This window comes from Pavona decussata, unplaced genomic scaffold, assembly GCF_977016875.1.
Source record: "Pavona decussata unplaced genomic scaffold, jaPavDecu1.1 SCAFFOLD_71, whole genome shotgun sequence".
NCBI lineage: Eukaryota > Metazoa > Cnidaria > Anthozoa > Scleractinia > Agariciidae > Pavona > Pavona decussata.
In genome coordinates, this window is record NW_028145490.1 from 315,001 (window position 1) to 337,484 (window position 22,484).

Here is a 22,484-nt window from a genome sequence, read left to right on the forward strand (position 1 = left end):
ACCGCCTGGTCTGATCTGTGTCCTGTAACAGATTTTATGTGTCTGGTTTCAAGGTTGTGGTCAGACAGAACTGTAACTGCTGTCGCCCTGAGGTAGTGGTTGGTTAGATAGGGCTCTATGCCAGCTCGCCTGCTCATATTTTTCAGCATGTTTTACAGCGTGCTCGAGCCAACCGGCGAATTGCAATACCAGATTTTGTCATCTGCTGGACTCAATTTCTGACTTTGGCCGTCTCTTGGTTTTTGGAAAGGGCGTCGGAACTCGGGTTCAGGTGATCTAGGTAGTTTTTGATTGTTTTCACTGGGCACCTTTGAGAACCAGCAACGGCAAAGATCTTGGCGTCGGATTCGTCCTCAGAGTCTCCAAGGCCGCCTTGATGATTTTTTGTGCTGAGCAGTGAACCAGGCTGTCGTCTGTTTAACTCAAATTAGTCGACACCTTATGGCGTTGTTCTTAGGGAGAGCATTCCAGGGCTCAACTGCCGATGATTATCTCTTCCTCGTCGTCCAAAGAAAAGGGTGAGATAAAACCATGCCGTTCTTTTTCAGTTGGGCTGGATTTTGACGGTCGGCCGGCCCAAGTTCGCAGCTCCAAAGAGCCTCTGGATTTGATCTTTTGACACTGCTTTCTTGTGGACAATTCCAGCTATTTTACCCGTCTTTCTGAGATCCTTTACAAAGGCGTCCAAAATTTTTTTGGCTTCGGTAAACACAGCGTCGGAGATTATAGAAAAAGGCTTGTTGTTTGGTGGCAAGCGAAGAAAGCGATCTGTGGCGGCTCGAATGGACTTCATGGATGTGTTTTTGTAATATGTGCCGTCTTTCTTCCTTGCGGAGGTGCAGAAACATTTAAGGCATTCATTTAGCTCCTCTTTGGACGTGCCTTCAATTTGTTTCGATAATTTTGTTGCAACAGGACTTGAAAGCCATTCTGTAAATAACAAGGTGAGAATTTTTGTCGTTGTTACATAGTTATAAAATTATCAAAATATCGACAGTGAACTTAACAATTGTTGCTAGATTTTAAGTAAAACTCCCAGATACGTACCATTAAATATGTTCATGCCGGACTTTGTGGCTTTCTTCGTTTTTTTCTGGAACAGCCTTGTCTAGTATCTCTTGAAGTTTAGTGGCAGACAGCTTCTGAAACCTGCCAGTATCGGTCATTATGGAGAGCTGAAGTTAAAAACTTCGTGCGGAAAATTTTTAAACTTGGCGCACCATTTTCCACATTAGGTAAAATTCCGACTAATGGCTCATAGTCGGAGTTTTTGAGCCAATTAGAGAGCTAGAAATGCAATAGTCGGAGCTGAGAATATACTAAATTATATTATTTCGAGCGCACTCGCACCTACGTGAGAAGTTGCTTCCACACGCGCTGTTCCTTATGATCTGGTAGTTCTTTACGGGATGTAACGGGGTCATCTTCAAGTTGATCGATATAAGTTCGAGCTGGACGACCCCTAGATCTTTTCCTATGCACTTGCTCCCAAAGTTGCAAGTGCGAGACATATTCCTGTTTTCTACTCTAGCAGTGACCACAAATCTTAAGTCTAGTCACCCTAAGAGTAACTGTTTAACCGGCCGATATTCCTCGAAAATACCGAGGGCAAATGGGAAATTCATTCGCCGTTTCTTATGGCTGATGAATTTATAACAATAATCGTAGCAGTATTGTGAGCATATAACCCCAATTGGTTTTATTATTAACCAGAGGCCTGCTTACTTTTTACATCAAAAGTCCAAGTGGATATGCTGTACTAGAAAATTATACTGGAAAACCATTTCTCGAAATTTTGATGTTGCGTAAAAGATTCACACTCTTTGATGCCACAACGCTAATTAATAGGTTGCCCAGCGAAACAAACAAACAAACAAACAAACAAATACAATATTTGACTGTGGTGGTCAAATATAAACTTAGTATGGCTAATAATAGCTATAGATGCTGGAGCCTTTGTTCAGTTTTCTTCAGCCTAGCTTACGCTATAGCTATTACAACTATCGGCGGGTTAAACAAGTATTCAAAATTTTCAGTTTTATTAAGCCGTTCAAAACAATAAACGAATAAATGAAAATAAAATATAGAAAATCTACCTAAATTGGTTGGCTAAAGCTTTCATCATTTAAACAAAACTTAACAAAATTAATTGTTTTGGTGAATTCGTGACATGCAACTGTTGTCCTTATCATTCCTTAGTAGATGATAACTTTAGCCTTACTGACAGCTCAAAACGAAAGGAACAGTCGCCTATTACATTTATTTTATCTAACAGCGATAGTTTTGACCAAAGAGAAACGAAGTCGATGGCTGATGTAGCCTCTTTACCGTATCACAATGATGCGTGATTGAACGAGTAGATAGTAAAAAAATTAATGTCGTCAACAACATGGCTACATTGAATCACTGCCGGGGCATAAATTAGCAAAATAAAGCCACCATATTTTTTTTAAGAATGAATTCTCCGCATGAAAACTGAACTTGCTATCATTCAATGCGACAGTTATTTAAAGTCTCTGATCATTTATTTTAACACCATCAATTCAATTCCTATGGCATGCTCCATATTTGAAGCTGAAATATCGTTGGCCCCCTTTGGTAGAATTATAAGACTCGTTCAAATTTTCGAAGGAAACCAAAAGAGCTCTCAGAAACCAATTTATGAAGTAAACCCTGAAAGTTGTGTGAGACAATTCCCACTTTTGATGCAGTAGATTAAAGTCTGACATTCAAGTGGGAACTTAAGTAAAGATTCCTTTCAAATGGTTTTCAATATTATCGGTGTGAAATATCGTGGTTCCAAGTACCGTTACCCTTACTTTGTGTTTTTCAGTACTTCCAATTTTGATCACCATTTTGGTCAATTTTGAGCACCATTGGAAGAGAGTTCCCTTCTGGAAAAAAAGATTTTCTAGGAAGATCGAAGGGGTTGTAACTTCACAGTGTAAGGAAAAATACGCTCGACCCACTTTCATACTCGAATTTAAAAATAGTATATAAAACAAAACCCAAAGATATGACATAATTAAAATAAAATAACGTAAAAGTTCATCACTCGCATGACGTTAAGGATTTATTCTTGTTCTCTGTGGAAGGATGACGTTAACGCATTGACCATTATAGTGGATGAAAGGAATCCTTAAGATCATTGTTTCTTAACCGCTAAATCACCTCCTTACAATTAATATATTGCTGTTGTTATGGTTTCATAGAAACACTGCGATCGGAATAAGACCAACGGAGCTGCTTGCGTGAGGAAAGGAGGCAAAATGAACTTGCACTGAACTTTCTACAAAAAGCAGTAATGATAATTAAAAGAAAAAAGAAAAAACTTTAGAAAGTCGTCATTTATTACAACAAAACTGAAAGAAACGGAACAAAGCGCATGGTCTCTTCCTTGTTCATAGAACGATCAAACTATCATTTAACTAAACTTTTACCAACTCGTTGAATGCGCCTCAATGGCCTCTCTAAAAGACAATATTGGCATTCAACCGCAACGCTAACAATACCGTTGACATTGGTTGACATTGTCATTCGACCAAAAGGATAAAAAATATCTGCAATATCACAGCAACCTCAAATCTTTTGTTTTTTACATCACAGTTACCTATTTTTATCCAAAAAAAAAAAAGGAAAGAAAGAAGAACAGGATTAAGAATAAAAAGATAGAAAAGATATCTGATTTATAGACTAATTTGAAAATAACACGGATCATTGATTACAATTCAGTCATGATTTTTAAAACAATAAAACTGCATTAAATTTAGGTCATGTGCAGCTTTCAAGTGTTCGAATAATAAACAGATATTGGACTCTAACTAAAGCGTATCCCAAAATACTGTCCATTCACCAGCATGAAAAGAAGTGATAAACTTCCTATGTTACTAAATACAATATAAAACCCGAGTTCCCTTTATCAGACATCTGCTTAAACTCCAAAGGGAAGAAGAAGGTCTCGTCATTTCAGAGATTTATTTCGCGTAGAAAAGTCGGCAGCGAACAAACTTAAGGACGATATGGCTACGAAAACGTTGCTCCTTCTCTGCCTTGTGGCCCTGTTTAGACCTTTTTGGGCTGTACCTTTACCAGCGGCAGGTATTGTGTTTTTCATTGTAAAATTTTTAAGGTTGGTTGTTGGCATGACATGGTTTGGTTTGGAAGGCACAATTTGAATAGGCCAAGCAACAAGTAAACCATTCTTATGTATAAAAATTATTATTGTCGTATAAGCTTGGATTAGATTAAATGTTATCCTCTGTCATTTGTTTTTACCGCCGACTAGGTTTTAACAACATCAAATAGTCACGGGATCGCAAGGGATCTTCTAGTTCTTTTTTCCCCTCCGTTTCGAATTTTTTTTTTTTGTGTTATTATTATGAAAGATTTCCACTTGCTCAAATTGTTTTGAGAATGATTACACGCATTAACGTTAGTCTTGACAGTATATTTTAGTTTTGCTTATTTCTTGCGTGCATGTACCTTCCAGCACAAAGTGCAGCATGTCGTCATAATCAACACAAAATCAATATTCACTTACAACAATGTGTCATTGCACATAAGACTAATGTAACATTGAGAATCGAAAACGTTAACACCTTAACCAAATAAAAGACTGCATAAATTATTCACTAGAAAACAGGATTTCTAAAGAAGCAGAGTGTATTTTATTAATATATAATGATCTAACTGCTTCGGAACTGAAATGAGATACCCTAGCTTTTTTGTCCATCTGTTTGCTAATAATCCCAATCATATGAAGTAATTTTTTGAAAAAATATTACTTTACGACATGGCCACCATATAATTATAATAAAAGAAAAAAACTCGAGTTATGCAAGTTGAAATCAATGCCCCTACTATACTAAAAATCGCGTATTGAATAATAATACAGCTGACATGGCTCCCGCGAAGGATGATGCATATGACGGCGCTTACGCGGACTACGATGAGGAATATGACGAAGTCGACGACACAATCGACTTGACGGACGACGAAGCGCCGATAGATGACGAAGGTAATTGTAAAATTATATCTGTGCTGCTTTTCATAGATTCATTCAGATTTTATTGGTCGTATCAAGGTAAAGGATATGCGGTAACTCGATACAGGTGTACTGGAAACGGTAATTTCCTCTTCAGAGTCTGTAGAATTATTGTTAACTTTAATTTAGATCAGTGTAATTGTTAGTTGGGGCGACATACCTTCAAGCTATGTTGCTGGACACGCTGGAATACTCTAATTCCTTTTTACGGTCGCCTCGTTGTTTATTACCCGGTAGATTTCTACCCGTTATTCAGTCGAATCGTAACAAAGAGGAGTACAGCTTAAAGTGATTTTAGTGAATCATGATCACCTCAACATAAGATGTTTTTCCTCATGGCGACAGGAAACATTTTCTAGGCAACCAAATCTATACCAGGATGGCTTGGGTGTTCATATTATTCAGTGATGGCCCACAGGAGTCGCCAATCACTACATCAAGTACATGAAAACAGCCTAAAAAAAATGAAGGAAAAAAAGAAAACAAACGAAAAAAAATTAATAAATAAAAACAATGCGAAGTCGTATGAACAACTCGCGAAAATCGAAGAAATGACAACAAAGTTTTTGAGTTGTTTATTTTTAAAATTCGCCAGATATAAAATGATAACAAAAAAGAGAGAACATTTTAACCAAAAAAAAAATCTTATAATATGCGAATTAGCAGCTTTTCGGGATTGGTAATAATTTTTTGCTGATAAAGTCAGTAGCAAGGGCCCCACCTTATTTCGTTTTTTGCAGTTATTTTTTTGTTAATTTCTATTCCAACGAAACACCATAATAAGTATACACAAAACCCTCTTTTTCTGCCAACTTTGAGACAACTTCCACCTGTTATATACTAAGTTTAATGAAGAAAGAACCTAAGAAGTTTCAAGAAGTGGACAAAGTGGAATTGACATGTAATACACCAACTCTGTCTACCTCTGCGAGATGTAAGGTCGTGTAACTACAATGCACGTTTACATGACCAACTAATCCTGCCGAAAGGAAAGGAGTTCCTTTCTTTTTCTGTGCTATATGGAAAGAGAATAAGCTGCACTGATTAGACGGCTGTTTTTAGTTTCCTTTGCTAAATACTGACGTGATCGCTCTACCTTAAGACTTGCTAAAAAAATGTAAAATGAAGCTGGAAAGATAATATTAGCACTATCTACAAGCATGATGCGAGGATAGAATGCCGGGTTGTCGCAGCTTTTTCCCCTGTTAGTTATGATACTGGGAAGCTTGATGGCTAGTCATAAATAAAAACATACATTGTATGAACGTTTAATTTCAACCCGGTCCTCACACCACACCACGCCAAAAAGCCACTGACCACCAGACCCGTGGTGCTTTTCAATTATCTATAACTTTAGTTACACAATAGCGAACGTTCAGGGTCTCATTGATCCTTCGTTATTATTATTTATTTTTGTCTTTATCAGTGGACGACTACTCTGAAGACGATGGAATGAAAATGATTGAGTACTTGTAAAAGTCTGAGTACAAGGTAATAACTCGTAACTTGCCGAAATGCAAATTTGTTTTAGGTAATTGCTACCTCATGATAATCGATAGTCAAAGAAGTTTGAAGGTATAAACTATTAATATAAGGTCGGGTTATCAGTTTTATTAAAAACGTGGTTAGTGTGATCACGGTCTTAAATATTTAAGCCAATGCACATTTTAAGATTTACGTCACATGTAAGCAAACAAATATTTAACAGACCACGGTACAATTTATCGAGAAATTACTGATATTCATAAGTTACTTAGTGATCCATCACCTCCTATTTATATCTAGCAATATAATAATAAATTTCTATAAAACCTAACATAAGGATCGTTAAACCAACAGAGCGTTAGCTCGCGTGACATCGTGGGGGACTGGTGAAGTTGCTTCTATCTCTTTACAAGTGCTTTTGTACTTATTGCGTGATAATGGCGAAAGAGAACCATTAAAAAGAATACAAAACCAAAAAAGTTCAACATCAAGTTAATCAATTCCCTTTTTTCCATGGCTCAGGAATATTTGTGCTTAAGTTCCCTCTTTTTTCGGCATCTTTTGCCCGCTTTTTTTTAAAGTCATGATCTCAACTGTATCAATTCCAACTGCATTGTTTCGATTTTATTTTTATTTTTTTTTCAGGTTGATGCCTTCATCTCTATCCAACGAAACTCCTAAAGCAAAAATGATAAAGGAATATGAAATAAATTTGCAAAGCATGGAATTTTTTTTGAAACTTTTTGGTTGTTATTTTTTCCTTTTATAATATATATATTTTGATGAGAACCCTTTTTACTATTCTGAAATGACAATAAGCTAATAAATTGAAAGCAATGTCAACTTGAATATTTTGGGAATACTGTGCGTTTTGTGGTGTACTCCTGGCACGGTGGTGTTAGTGGCCAGTGTGTTGCAAGTCAGATGTGAAAGTCGATCATTCAATCACTAGCCTTTTTCTCCTTAGACGAGAAACTTTACTGCGTATTGTCTCTCTGTAACTAAGGATCCCAGCAAAGGGGAAATAGCAATGTCCCTTGAAGCTTCCTGCTGGAAAAGTCGGGATAATCTCCAACCGCGTGTGGGTCACTTGTGAATCGTACCAGGACACGTTTATTCTTCACCGGTTGCTCAAAGAGTGGTGGATAAATCGCTATCCAGCGGATAAAATGTACTCCAACTAATGCATTTTATCCGCTAGATAGCGGCTTATCTGCTGCATAAAGTTATTCACTCTTTAAATAACCGGGGCCAGGGTGATAACGTTCAAAGGTATCCAACAACGACGCAAACAACTTAACACAAAAGCCCTACCCACTGATCTAAACAAAATCAAGCAGTTTAGTATGCACAAAAACAATTCATATTTGTTCACAGACCATAAAAAATAATAATAATGGCCTTTTTTTTCCTGTTGGTTGATTATGTAGGTATGTCGTCAAAAAAAAAAATGAATATAAACCTGAATGCAGAATTTCTTGTTATTAAATATCTGCTTGTGATTGATATGATGCAGGAGTTTTGATTCTGCAGTCGAATTCGATACCCGATAAATTCGCTCAAAGAGACATCAGTCCTTTTGGGCTTTTGGGACGCACTCTCCTTACGACTAGAAAAAAATCAAAGCGAAATAATTTTTAACGGATAGTACATTTCATTAACTTTGTACTGATATATAGTTTATGGTTGTTGCATTTAAGACAGCGCGCAAATATTTGTTTTCGCGAAGGACACCCGTGAAGGTATCCGGTTTCTTTGAAACATCGCAGTTACGCTATACTTTTTGTTCAGAGGACTCTTTGGGTACAGGCTTAGACTGGGTTTACACTGAGTTTTGAGCGACTCTCTGTTTGAGGATACATGCTCATAAATTTCTCAAAGGGAAGGTAAAAGTTAATTGACCTGTTTCTTTTTTTTGGGGGGGGGGAAGGAAGTGCCTGTAAACATGGAATAAATGAATTGTTCATTGTTTGGTCTGATTTCGGTCATTCTCAAGCTTCTGATACAACCTCTATGTAAATTTAGTTTAGCGAATCACCACTCCATCGAGGACTGATGCTTTCTACAGTCCCTACAGCTCTTCTGTTTCAATTTCAGAACAAGCTTAAATTGTACCATCGCCAGGCTAGGCGTGCTTCGGTATTTCCTCGTCCACAAAATTGGATACACCGATTTCTAAACGATAGAATTGTTGACCACTTGGGGAAAGAGAACTTTAGAGGGTCTCGAGGTACTTTTGAATTCACCTTCAAGCTTGTAGAACCAATCATGGAAGGGCAAAACAACAGGATGCGTGAGGCTACTACTGTCGACAAGCGAGTGGCTGTTAGGCTATGGTGTTTTGCAATCCGGCGGTGAGTGCTACCGTTCCTATGGAATAATGATGGGAATAGCAATGCCTACAGGTTATTATATGCTACCAGAAATGTAAACTGTTTGCAAGTTCTCTATCAGAATCAGCCGCGAGAGGAATGGGGCGGGGCGGGAGGAGAGCTTGCAACGACAACTGAAGATTTTTTTCCATCTAGGAAACGGCGGAAAACCACAAAGATGAGTTAAATTTAGCCAGAAGTGTGAAATTAGATAGGCCTTTTCTGACAATCAATTTTGACATCGCTGCAGTCATTTTCAGGATTTTCTTCATGTGCTGAACAGAGTAGATTTTTCCATAACGAGCACCGCTTTCACTTCCCTTTTAACTCTCCGTCCTGTCCCTCTTCTCCTTCTCGCTTTTGAGCCACAGATATTTCAGTTGTCAGCCAACTAATGGAAATTAGTCAATGCTTGCACACCGACGCTTCCTAAACAAGACTACGAAGTATAAATAAAGACAGTAATAATCAGGTTTCGTATACCACGCCTGTCTTCTTCTCAGTAGGTGTCGTGTCCCTTGGGTGTACTAAATGGACCTCAAAGTGTTGAAAGTTTTGTGAAAAGTGTTGATGACTTGTGCATTAAGACTCTACTGAGATGTTCTGAGAATCTTGGCAGATCTACGGAGATTGATCTTGTGATCCCCGAGGTGCTGGGGGTGGTGCTGGGTGGATAAGGAATTTTGAACATCGAGCGTTAGTAACCATTAATTTTACGAGTACAACATTCTGGACTCCGGCTCTGTTAAAAGAAATCTCTCGATCAAAGGTGAAACGGCTCTCCAAAGAAAATCACTAACAGTTTTAGTATTTTGGTTCAGTTAGCAGTGGTCAAAAGGCAAATGTTTTGTTTTTGTTTTAGTTAACCGGACTTCGCTCAGGCGGAGAACCCGACCCTTGAATCCCTCCTCTTTTAAACGTCTCTTGGTCGTCACTATTTCAACGCGCTTGCCACAAATGAGTATTCATAGCGGAGCTCCGCGCACCGGAGGCGCGCGCGCGGAGCCCCATAGCTAAGAGATTTTGTTAAACCCATCAGTGCGAGAAATTTTGGTTTGGTTATGACGTCACATGCGTCCGACCGCCCGCCCGTACGTACGCAATCCCACAATGCTAATGCGCCAGTGTTTGTTTGGCGGGAAGTTGCATGGCGAGGTGCGTTTACAACAGAAATGCTAAAGAACACAAAATACAAAGTCAATTTTTTTTTATTTTTTCGTTGGATGTGTTGACAAACGTGGAAAGAAGAGAAAGAGAGAAAAAGAAAACAGAAAGCGGGGACGATTAAGCAAAGTTCAACGTGAAAGAGAGCGATAAATAGCAAGTTAGAGCAGACCGCCCGGAAAAGTAAGTTTAAAGAAGCCTCACGTTTGTCTATATCACCCGTTCGTGATCAGTTATGGAAACTTTCAGAACTCTAAAATAGCTTTACATAGACACTTAAATCGCTTTCGATATCACTTATATTCGAGGAGAGTTAATTATTGAAAAATGCATTGTGGCCGCGGTTTTTCATTCGCACCGCATCGCCCTCATGTGATTGTAAACACACACAAGTTCCAAAGCTCTGAAATAATTCTATTAAACACCAAAGAACATTTTTCTGTATTCACCTTTTCTTAACGTTTATTTAGAGACTAGAATTATTAAAAATTAGGAGCAAAATTGACACAGTTTTGAATTTCCAAACATTTTCCCTGTGAGCTATTTTAAAACTATAAACTTGCTCTCGCAAAAAATACCATGTTTACGACAGCCGTTTAAACAGATCATTTGTAAACAAAAATATTTTCTTCCAGGCAAAAATCGATGATTTATTATGCTACGTGTTTCAAGCTTTACACAGAAACTTTAATCGTTTATTAAATTCTCGATACCATCGATATTCGTGTAAAAATCAATTCTTGAACATTGTGTTTCGTGGCCGTCACTGTTTTTTTTTTTCATTCGCACCGCCAGCTCTCATGTGTTTGTTAACTCACACAAGCTTTTAAGAAAAGCTCTGAAATAATTGTACCAAACGCCAAAGACTATTTCCCGTATTCTCCATTTGTTAATTTATTTAGAGACTAGAACTATTACTATAGGGGCAGAATTGACACAGTTTTGATTTCCAAACATTTTTCCCCGGGAGCTATCTTGCTCTTGCAGAAATATAATGTTTACGTGATTCGACGGCCGTTTATAGCTCGTTTGTAAACAAAAGTGCTTTCTTCCAGGGAACAATCGATAACTTTTCTTTATGTTACGTGTTTAAAGCCTTAACGACAGATGCTTCAATCGTTCATTAAATTCTTGACAACATCGATATTGGTGTAGAAATTCATTTTTGAAAAATATTTCTTTTGTGGCCGTGCTTTTTTCATTCGCACCACGCGGCTCTCATGTGTTTGTAAACACACACACAAGTTTAAATGCTCTGAAATAATTTTACGAAGACTATTTTCCAGTATTCTCCATTTTTTAACGTTCATTAGGGGGGGGGGGGGGGGGGGAGAAGAATTGACCAGAATTTGAATTTCCGAACATTTTCCCCCGGGAGCTATCTTGCTCTCGCAGAAAATATCATGCAGTACGTGATTCGACGGCCGTTTAAAAATCATTTGTAAACAAAAATGCTTTCTTCCAGGCAACAACCGCTAATTTTCTTTATATTACGTGTTTAAAGTTTTACCGACAGATGATTCAATCGTTTATTAAATTCTCGATATCATCGATATTATTTGGTGTAGAAATTAATTTTTGAAAAATATTTTTTCGTGGCCTTGTTTTTTTCATTCGCACCACAGCTCTCGTGTGTTCGTAAACCCACACAAGTTTAAAAGCTCCAAAATAATTCTACCAAACACCAAAGACTTTTTTCCAATATTCTCCATTTGTTAACATTTATATAGAGACTGGAATTATTACCATAGGAGCAGAATTGACACAGTTTTGAATTTCCAAACATTTTTACCCGGGTCGCTCAGTTGCTCTTACACCAAAAATATTATCATGACGTGTAATTTGACGGCCGCTTACAAATCATTTGTAAACGGAAATGCTTTCTTCCAGGCAACAATCGGTATATTTTCTTTATGTTACGTGTTTCAAGCTTTAGACAGATACTTAACCGTTTCGATACCACCAATATTCGCAGAAGAATTACTTTTTGAACGTTTTCTTTTGGAGCCGTGTACATGCAATGCATTTGCGCCGCTCTGCTTCCGTGCGCTTGGGCTGTATAGACACGCACAAGTTTTAAACGCACTGATATTTCGAGTCACAACCAAAACATTTTTGTAAGGGCCAGAATTATTTTAGTAGGAGGAATATTGACTGAATTATGATTTTTCAAACATTTTTATCCGAGCGCCAAATAAGTCTGGGAACCCTTTTAAGCAACGATGACGGCAGCAACAACAATTAAACGAAAACAATCACTCCCCAATTAAATTTTGGTACATTTCTTTGCCGTCATCCGCAAAACAACAACGTGAAATGACCTAATTTAAGAGATTTGTGGAGAACATGAGCAAACCACGGTGAATTTTTCTTTCTCTGTTAACTTGAACGCAACGTACCAATTTAGGCAACTTGCTAGCCGTTGCTAGTCTAATGCGTTTCTGAGCAACAATCAATATGTTTTTCCTTATTTTACGTGTTTCAAGCTTTACAAATATACTTCAATCGTTTCGATAGGACAAATATTCGTGGAGAAACTACTTTTTGAACATTTTGTTTTGGAGCAATTTCGTTCGTACCGCACGGTTCTCCAACCAAGAAGAGTGATTTCCCCCTGTTCTCCTTTTCTTGGCGTTTATTTGGATTTCAGTGGTAGCAATATTGACTGAGTTGTAAATTTTACACATGTATTGAAGAAAGAATATAAGTTTAATACAGGAGTAAACTAACAACGATAAAAGTTAATGTCAGGCATCAAATTATTGTTCACCCGCGCTATGAAGCTTCTTACCGCTTGAAAATCAGCGAAAATAGATCGATAAAAAACAGCAAACGATGGATCTAAAGAAGGAACTTACCGAGTAATTTCTTCCACTGAATTTGACCTGCTCCTTCCTCCCATCAAAAGGACACTGCTATACTCGGTTAACATTCGTTGTAAGAAGAAGTAGGGAGGTGAAAGCAAATGGTCGCCATGACTGATTTCAGTTTCTCAGCTAAACAAAAGTCAATCCGATCCCAGTTTTTAGCTTTGACACAAATAATCTTTTGCAGTTTCTTGGCACGAAAACTTAACGTTTAGGAATTTTCTCTCTAGCTGCAGCACTTGATTTCCATGTATTTGTGGTAGAAACAACCCGGCTTAAACAGTCGAACTCCAAAGAACTTGAAAGAATTACTCGTTATTTTTAGACACAAAATGAAGAAACCAACGAAATGTAGAACTGGCGTGCTTAGCCAATCTGGAGCGAGTATTTTTGCCGCTCGACCTATGAGGAGTAAGTAATTTTGCCCTCGGGGAAAGGAAAATGAAGAAAAATTGCCTTCGGTTACAACAAATCGGCAACAACATCGACTACAACGTTGTTGTCATTGTTGATGGGCAGTTTGCTGCATATGCACTAAAAATAGATATAACTTGCAGAAAGGATGGAAACTGGTAAGGTTATTACGCTCAAACGCTAAGCAGATAATTCTATAAATGCTATGAAAAAAAATTGGAGCTCCGCTTTTAGGCTTGGCTAAATATATATATTATTTTCCCTCCACAAGCGCAGCAAACTCGGTCCGATTTACTTTCGTAATGTTACATTGCCAACCGTTTAGATTATCGCACTGCTTTGAAAGGACAACACCGATCAAGCCATTTTGATTCGAAGGTTCAAACTAATTTTCTGTCTCAAATCAGATGGGCCTAGCTTCCGTATTGAACCTTAAAGGAACAACCACAAAGTCAAAACAAATCTTGTATGGAAAAACAAAGTGCTTTTCTCCCTCGCTTCTTGTGACTTTCGGAATTCGAATTTTCGAAATTCTAACATTATTTGTTCATGTTCTGAGAAGAGGCATCATATGAAAGCTGTTATCAATCCCAAGTGATTGATGGTATGCGATTTTTCAACTAATGATATTCCACTTTGCCCAGGCCAAGTGGAAATCAAAATTCTTCAGTCGTCCTTGCAAGCTCTCCTAAAAGCCCCCGCCCCAATACTCTCGCGGCTAGCCTAATAGAAAGTTCACTCGCAGGCAACCTTGGAGCGATTTACGCTATGAAGCTTCTCTCACTTCTAAGATCTTAAACAAGGTTGATCGGCCCAAGGGTTCAAATTGCTCTTCTTTGCAAAATTGAAGGTACTGATTGATCATAGTGGACCTTGTTACAGTCCGCACAACATTGGGCATTACGATTTTCTCACCACTGTCTAATTTAAGGATTTTATTGCCGTATGCGGCATCTTGGTAGAAATAAGGCCGATTGGCAAATTCCACGAAATAATCAACCTTTGTCAAATCAATACGTAAGACAAAAACAAAGACCAACGTCTAAATTCTGTCTATTGGTGTACGAATTACTCCAGCCTTTATTTGTACTAAATTGGTCTCACAATGATCGCAAACTTCATCGAAGGGATCATATATATTAAACGCACTTGAAAACGGAAGTGGGTTTTTTGAGTTTTAAACTTTAAGTTAAATTTTCCGCAATTTACTCGAATTTTATCCACTTCAAACTGAAGAGTGCCCATGACTTTTAATTTCTGTATTTGTTCTTTAGCCTTAGTACCAGAGAGTGATGAAAGTCATTCTTCAAGATCAGGTCCCACCTTTGAGAAAAATTGATTTATTTGAAGGCTCTATTGGCAAGAAAGGAGAAGGCGATTTTAAGAGGATGAGACCTTTTTGTGAAGACAAACAGTTTTTAGTTATTTGCAAAGAAAAAACAATAATCTAGTAATTCAGAAAAAAATAAGCAGTTTCACTGAATGTGCAATCTTTAAGCGACTTTGGAGTAACCCAAAAATCGTGTGTTTTAATTTTCGGTTTTATGTGTTTTTGAGGTTGCTAAAAAAATAAAATGAGTGAATCAGCCCAAATAAACAGCATTTTTGTTCATTGTATATATTGGTTGTCTTGTGCAGAAAATATGAAGTAAATCTGTTTTGTACATAAATTTGGGTGAGTGGTTCTTACGCGGACGCGCTCTTAATTCTTAAGCACAAATCATCTTTATTGAGATACTTGCTCTGTCTTTTTATAGCGCTTTCCTGATTCCTGAAAATGCTGAGAAAAAATGATTAAAACTGACGACCCTCTGTGAGATCAACGTGAAAAGATTGATATCCGCGGCAGAGAGAGAGAGAAAAAAATAACCAAGAGAACAAAAACGAATTTCCTTTTTTTTTTACTTTAATTTAAAATTAAACTGCATGTACATCTTATGCGATTTACATATAGTGTCATTGATCAAAAAAATATAAAATTTTTAATTATATACCAATCCCACAAAAGTCGTACAGATTCACTGTGATTAACTTTAGCCCTTTTGTTACAATGTTATGATAGTTTGAACTACAACAGTCTTTTGGTTCCACTGTTGAGCGTCTATAGACTTCTTTATCGTCTCGAGTCAGCACCATCACCACCATCACCATCATCATTGTCACCATTATCACCATTATCACCATTATCTGGTCCGTCGTTATCGCCTCCATCACCACCATCATTATCCGGGCCATCATTTCCGTCTCCGTCTAATGAGAAAAATAAGGTAAAATAGGGTCATAAAGAGTTGAAAATATATGAATAAAAACTATATATTTAGGGTGTGAAATGAAATGGAATTCTTTAATATCTATATCCAAATTAATATTTGTCTGGGAATACCAGAGGAGGTAGTTTTTCTTCATTCTAGTAGCACGAGGCTGGAATATCAATTCGTTTTTTATCATGGTTATCATTGTCTAATGTAATTCAATCTAAGATTTGATTGCATGGATGCCGTCATTGGTGCGCCTCTGCACCTTTATAGTTGCAGTAATTTTCATGTATACACAGCTAATGTTGTGGAATTTATTTTGAAGTTAGTTGTAACTACTTTGCAACAATAAAACAAGAATCAGTTGTATCTTGTATCTTGTGAAGCTTTTTAGAGAACTTTTTAAAAATGTTTGTATAACCGGTCACACATTTGAAATAATTGACAGAAAAGAAAAGTTTCCCGATTAGCAAAAAGTCACGAGTGTTTTGCTTGACCTTTATGCACAAATCGTGCATCCGGACAGAAAGATTTCCAGATAATTCCCGAATCCAGAGACGCACAAATTCTTAATCCAAAGGGCAATCTTGCATTCGAATAGTTATCAATACAGAGCATTTTACTGCGGATACTGGTTTTCATTGGACCTGGACACTTCCTGCGACCTTCATGCTCTTCATTTGCAGATCATTGATGTAATCCTCTTGCAAATGAATTCAACCTTTTGTCTTATGTTGAACAGTTGAAATTCACTTATTTTTTATTGGGTCACTTCAAAATATGCCATTTTAGGCATTTTATCCTCTTCTGGTTAACACATTATGTGGTAATGAATCATCTTTAACGATCATTAAGTGAAGTGCTCATCACAAACATTAAAGGAAAGCGGAAATACAATCCGTTAGTTCTTACTAACCTTTTCCCTCGTTCTCATCAGGTCGACCCAACAGGTGTCCCAGTAAACAAAAGAGACACAACAGCAACAAAGCCTTGGAAGTCATCTTCGAAGTTTAGTTCTTCTCTGTCAATGACACTTGGTGCAATGATTTGGTGAGCTTCTGTTGAACTATTTATAGGATCATCAACCCAGGGATTCGTTTATAATCATATTATATTCAACTTGTCAATAATATTTTTGTTTTCGTTTATAATCGTACAGGATAAACGCCAGGGCAACGGATAAATCGGAACACCCTGATTGGTTCAAACGGATACTGTGAATTCGGTGACCACCTTTCTTTGTCGACTGTTGTCTGGCAACCACGATCCATCGTCAGACAACTTTAAGAGCCCTGTCTCTTTCCAGTATTGCAGAACTATTTATATTGCAGTTTTCTTCCCTTCTGCGGCAGTCATATTCAGTGCAATGATGTATTGTTAAATTATTTAAATATCTGAATTTTTTTATTGTGATATGTTACCTTTCCTGAGATATTACTGTATGGAAATTTAAAAGTGGTATTGATCGGCTTATTATTCAATTCCTGAAACTTGATAAGTAATTAAAGCTAACCGTTTAAGAAACAAAAATATATATATTTTTTCCTTTTGAGTTTAGTTTATTCTGTTTGCGACTTACTGACTCTCCCCCCCCCCCCCTCCCCTACAAAAACAAAATAGATAAAAAAGCAATAAACAAAAACACTACGTGCACCTTCTAATTTAGGAATTATTCGTGCAAAATGATATTTTCTAGGTACAAATATTTGCTTCCGTTTATGATCGCACTAGATAAACGCCAGGGAAACGAAAAAAGCAGCTCCTTATTGGCTGAGACGGATACTGTTAGTTCGGTAAAGAGCTTTCTTGGTCACGTGCTTTCTGACGCATCGTCAGACAACATAGAACGCCCTTTTATCAAGTAACCCAAAAATAAAATCCACTTATATTGCAGCTGCTGAGATTTATCAAGAAGAATAATGTCAAGACACTGCCCACCGACCTTTTATCGATATTATATCGACATGGATTTATCTAAATATTTTAGCAATGTTGAAGTCTGTGCCACGCACATTTTCCTGTGCATTTTTAAAGAAAAGTGCATGTAGCAAGAAATTAACCTGAAAAAAAAAAAAAAAAAGGGGCTGTAAAACGTAAATATGATCTTAGAGAATAGTAACAATGCATATAGTTCAGAAGTCTGTCTCATCCCTTTAAAAACGGAAAAATGATTTCCTTGTGGTTTGAATATTCCAACCAACCACTTTGTTGCGTCGATTTTGATATTTCTAAGGAGTTTTCAACGGAAGCAGATTTGCTTGTGTCATAAAATTGCAAATTCAGTGTAAAACTAAAACTAAAAAAAAAAACAACTTCTAAGGGTTTTGAATTGGAGGGTTTAAATGATCCTCCAAAAATTATATAAATCAAAGCTGGCTCAGGCGTATTGTGAGATACGAGACTTAAAGTGGGTGCCTTTCATGTAAATAGTGATCTTCAGAGCAAGGATGTCAAAATATGTTTGTCGCTGCCAAACCTCGTGACAAAAGTTGCCCCCACGCAGCGAGCAAGCAAGATATTGACAACACTCAAACACACAAGATATTGCCAAACAGTACGTGTTTGTCTCATTGCAATTGATTAATCTATTTTCGACCAAAAATAAAAAAAAAGGGAAAAGAAAACAATCTGAAGCTCGTTTTATTCGTACTTCAAATAGTTCCCTTTGTACACCACTTGCTACTTTTCATGGCCAGTTGAGGCTTGATCTCAGTCAGCTTCTCATTCCTCCGTAGTACCACAACAGAATTACAAGTAAAAGGCGCCGATGACAGTTCATACGTACGGTTACTCTACAGAAATCTTGCAAAATATGAATTGAATTTTTTTTTTCACATCCTGTATTGTCTGAGTGCTACAAATACCACGTAAATAAAGTTAAATTGGCGCTTATCTTACCTCCCACTACCGAAAACCCGTCGCGTTAAAAATTTATTGATGCAGGTTTGTATCGTTTTTCACTTTAGGTAAAATTTTGTGTAGCCCCGAGGAAGGACGACGGCGCTTTGAAGATTGGTTGCTTCCGAAAAATTTTCAATTGCAATTAATAGTAAATACAATTTTGCCTAATCAATGGGCCTATAGCTTGGGCTATTATTTTAGCGACTTTCTTCACGTTAACTTAATTATACTTATTTTCCCGTAGCTTAGGTATAATTCATAAACAGTGGTATCTTCTACTTCCTAATACTTGTTTTCGTTTATGATCGCACGGGATAAAGCAAAGGAGAAACCACCTCTTCATTGGCCTAAAAGGATACTGTGAGTTTGTTGAGCAGCTTTCTTGGCCAACTTTTTGAGTAACAAATACGACCCAGCGTCAGACACTTAGACTGCTTTGTCTTTTTATCGTATTCTAGGAATAAAATCATCAAATGTTCCTTAGATTTATCGAGTAAACTATTGAAATAACGTCCTCCACCGACCTCCTGCCCATATTATGTCGAAGGCGGGTGGACCTAACTATTTTAGCTATCCTTAGACTTACATCTCTCTTTAATTTATTTCTAAAAAAAATGTATCATCAAAAACTCACAAAAGAGTCTACGAAAAGCGCAAACATGAATAATGGACTGGGAAAGCTAATACTTGCAGAAAACTAGTTTCTGTATCTAACAGAAATTTTGAAAAGGTGGCCTATGAAAATTTGGCTGCTTTTCGTGAAATGACACCAACTCACGAGTTTTATGGCCCCAAGAAGGTTCAGAATGATGCCAAGAAAAGGAGAACAAAAAGGGAGAGAGGAAGGAGAGGAAAAAAGGCTATCTTTTCATTGGCAAAGACAAGAAAACATTCCTACCGCATTAACTGAATGTGACCGGAATTGTGCCAAATTCTGTAAAACGTCCAGCTAGAAACGATCTTCTTGCCCATTTATGAGCTTTTTCATGGCATTTCAGGAAAACTTCTACATGGTTTTCTTTTCATGGCATTTTAGGAAAACTTCTACCTGGGGTTTTCAAAACGGGTCCTCTAAAATCATGCTTCTCTGGTAGTACAGTTTGAATGTTTTATTTGTCGTTCAAAAACAAAAGGCTGCATTCTCTTTTTCTCTCTCCTCTTTCTTTTTTTCCTGTTTCTTCTCTTTGACCCTTCTCGGGGACGAAAAAATCGTTATTCGGAGTCGTTTCACGTAAATCACTAAAGTTTCCATTGGTCACCTTTTAAAAAATTCGTGTAGACATATATATGGTTTGAATTTTTCACATAAGAGGCCTTAAGGCCCCTTGGTTGTTGCGTCGACTTTAATTCACTGCTGTGGATGTAAATGTAAAGGCTACAATAAGACGAACAACAACAACTTTTAACTAAACGTTTTGACGGGAGGACGTTTCAAAATGAGCCTCCAATTTAAAAATAAAAAAAATCATAATTTTTTAGCAATATCATCTGTATTTTTTAAGTTAATGTTGATATTGACACGATAATTTGTGCTTAAAATAAAAACAGTAAAATTCAGGAGTTGGATTCACGAGTAAAGTTCTCTCTTTATTCCTCCATTGTAGTGTACATACGAGGCTGATAGGTCTGCGCCTAGTTTGTATAGAATAGTCTTAGTATCATAACTCGGTCGAATAGCATAATAAATTTGTTTTGACAACCTACTGTTGGGACGTAGTTACTGCATAACTTTGCAGGGAGTTAAAGGAAACGCCCCCTCCCCACCCCCATCGGAAATGATAACATGATATGCACATAGAGGTCAATTCATCCTTGTTTGCTCGAGAAGCAAGGCATTTATGTACGTGGTAAGTTATCTTCTCGAAAACAAGAATTTTGTGGAGAGGAACAAAATGAACAGAATTGCGCAACTGAAATGTGGCATCACGATTCAAGATGCGTGACATAAAGCTTAGGCGCCGTTACGATGGCAACGGCAACTTACAGATCAAGTGTGTAAGCGCCACGGGAAATTTTTTGCCGTTCTCTGCGAAACACAAAGGTGAAATGACCAAATTCAATATTTTATAAGGAGCACGAGAACACGACGGGGAATTTTTCATTTTCTTTCTCAAAGTAAACGCTTTTCTTACCAATAATGATGGATTAGTGCATGATAAAGTGTGGATGAATTTTGCGCGCTTACCTTACCAGAGAAATAGAAGAATACAGGAGCAAAATAAGCGAGCTTAGACCTCGGCGGGAATCGAACCCACGAAAACCGCATGATAGTTGCTCATGATAAGCTACGAGGCCAGAAAGGAGCCAGTCGTGGTTGACTATAGGTGGTAAGTGAAGCAATTTGAATGTGAATGCGTAGGGTAGAATTATTGTTGTCCCGCTAGTGCTCAAATGATCTTATGAAATAGTTTAAAGAACACTAAATCGCCGGTTTGTTATGTTTTCGTCACTCGGCTAAGGAATTAGAGCGAGAGAGAATTGGGAAGACTCTATATGATGACTAGGGCAGTCTAAATGAATAAACAAAACTTCTCTCGAATGGTTAGGTGGTCGCTCTCGCTAAAAATGTTTTTTTGTTTGTTTCCTTGTCTCAGCAGATCACATTTATTTGGAATTCACAAGACTCCCACTAACTAAATGCTGTTTCTTATTCGGTATAGCTGTAATTCATCGAATTAGTGATGACTGATTCATGTAGCAACACTAGTTTGGACATTAAAGCAGCGCTGATAGTGGCAATACATATACAGTTAATTTGCATACATTATTTACCTTTGTACCCTACTCCGTATTGCTGTATTGTGTGGAATTAGTGTTGACTGATTCATGAAGCAATACCGCAGGAAATCAAAACAGTCTGCACCTTTGAACATTAAAAACAGTGCTGATAGTGGCGATATATTTACATTTAATTTACCTTCACTATTCGTGTATCTTTGCAACCTACTCCGTATTGCTGTATTGCATGGAATTAGTGCTGACTGATTCATGAAGCAATACCGCTGGAAATCAAAACAGTCTGCACCTTTGAACATTAGAAACAGTGCTGATAGTGGCGATATATTTACAGTTAATTGACCTTCTCTATTCGTGCATCTTTGCATCCTACTCCGTAGGAATACCAGGAATACCTCAGGAAATTAAAACAGGGTGCAACTTTGAGATATTCAAACTAGTACTGATAGTCAACTACCGTTAATGCAATGACAAAGTATTGTGCATCGATTTCTTGAAATTCGCCTTTCTTTACGCATTATGAATGTCATAAACTTGTGTAGGTTTTCGTTTTGTTGTCCATTTAATAGCATTCTAGATGATGAACAAAAAAACAAAACAAAACAAAAACAAAAGAAAAGAAAAAAAAGGAAAGAGAAGAAAAGAAAGAGAAAAACCCGGATTAGCTTTGACTTGTGAAAACATCGGGCTCTATAATGTATTTCCTTATTTATTTATTTATTTTTTTTTTTTTTGCGATTTTCACGAGTTTTAATTTCCAACTAATGCGCGATTGGGAAGTGCAACTAGCTAAGCCAATGCAATGAGAATATTTTAAAATTCAGTTGTTTATTTTCATTCATTACAAAAATCTAGCCACCAAAAAAAACAAAAAGTTTCAAAACAGCAAACGGCAAAATATAATCCACAGATTTGCTAAAAAAAAAAAAAGCACAGACAACTTAAATGCTGCAGACAGGTCTTTTAATTGAATGCAAACTCTCTAACGAGTCACACAGTGGGATTGTGACACACTATAGTTCTTCTGTCGTCGACAAGAATATGGTTACTATGTCAGCCGTTTGGTTCAGGGCTCCACCATGTTGCTTTTTACAAACTTCTTTATCGCTTCGAACCCGCATCAGGTTGTTACATCATCCACGTCAGGGGTATCAGAGTCGTCTTGCATCGTGGTCTGGCGCATCATTGCCATCTCTACCATCATTTCGCATCTATCAGGAAGTAAAAATAACGAATGACTAAACTA

General features: G+C 37.3%; 3 long non-coding RNA genes and 1 pseudogene across 5 annotated transcripts; 2 read left to right on the forward strand and 2 right to left on the reverse strand.

Moving 5' to 3' along the window:
• Positions 1 to 1,511, reverse strand: part of LOC146477166 (uncharacterized) — a 1,821-nt pseudogene extending 310 nt beyond the window's left edge.
• Positions 1,512 to 3,890: 2,379 nt separating this feature from the next.
• LOC146477167 (uncharacterized) lies at positions 3,891 to 7,378 on the forward strand. Of its 2 annotated transcripts, none has more exons than XR_014865399.1 (4): positions 3,891 to 4,098; positions 4,895 to 5,017; positions 6,471 to 6,535; positions 7,175 to 7,378. It is a non-coding gene; the product is annotated as an uncharacterized LOC146477167 (long non-coding RNA). The 2 variants fall into 2 exon arrangements; XR_014865400.1 differs by having other exon boundaries at positions 3,894 to 4,103; positions 4,915 to 5,017.
• Positions 7,379 to 15,300: 7,922 nt separating this feature from the next.
• LOC146477168 (uncharacterized) lies at positions 15,301 to 16,678 on the reverse strand. Of its 2 annotated transcripts, none has more exons than XR_014865401.1 (2): positions 16,518 to 16,678; positions 15,301 to 15,596 (listed from the first exon to the last, which is right to left on the reverse strand). It is a non-coding gene; the product is annotated as an uncharacterized LOC146477168 (long non-coding RNA). The 2 variants fall into 2 exon arrangements; XR_014865402.1 differs by having other exon boundaries at positions 15,301 to 15,590; positions 16,518 to 16,671.
• Positions 16,679 to 16,807: 129 nt separating this feature from the next.
• Positions 16,808 to 21,871, forward strand: LOC146477169 (uncharacterized). The gene is made up of 2 exons (XR_014865403.1): positions 16,808 to 20,829; positions 21,097 to 21,871. It is a non-coding gene; the product is annotated as an uncharacterized LOC146477169 (long non-coding RNA).
• Positions 21,872 to 22,484: the final 613 nt, after the last annotated feature.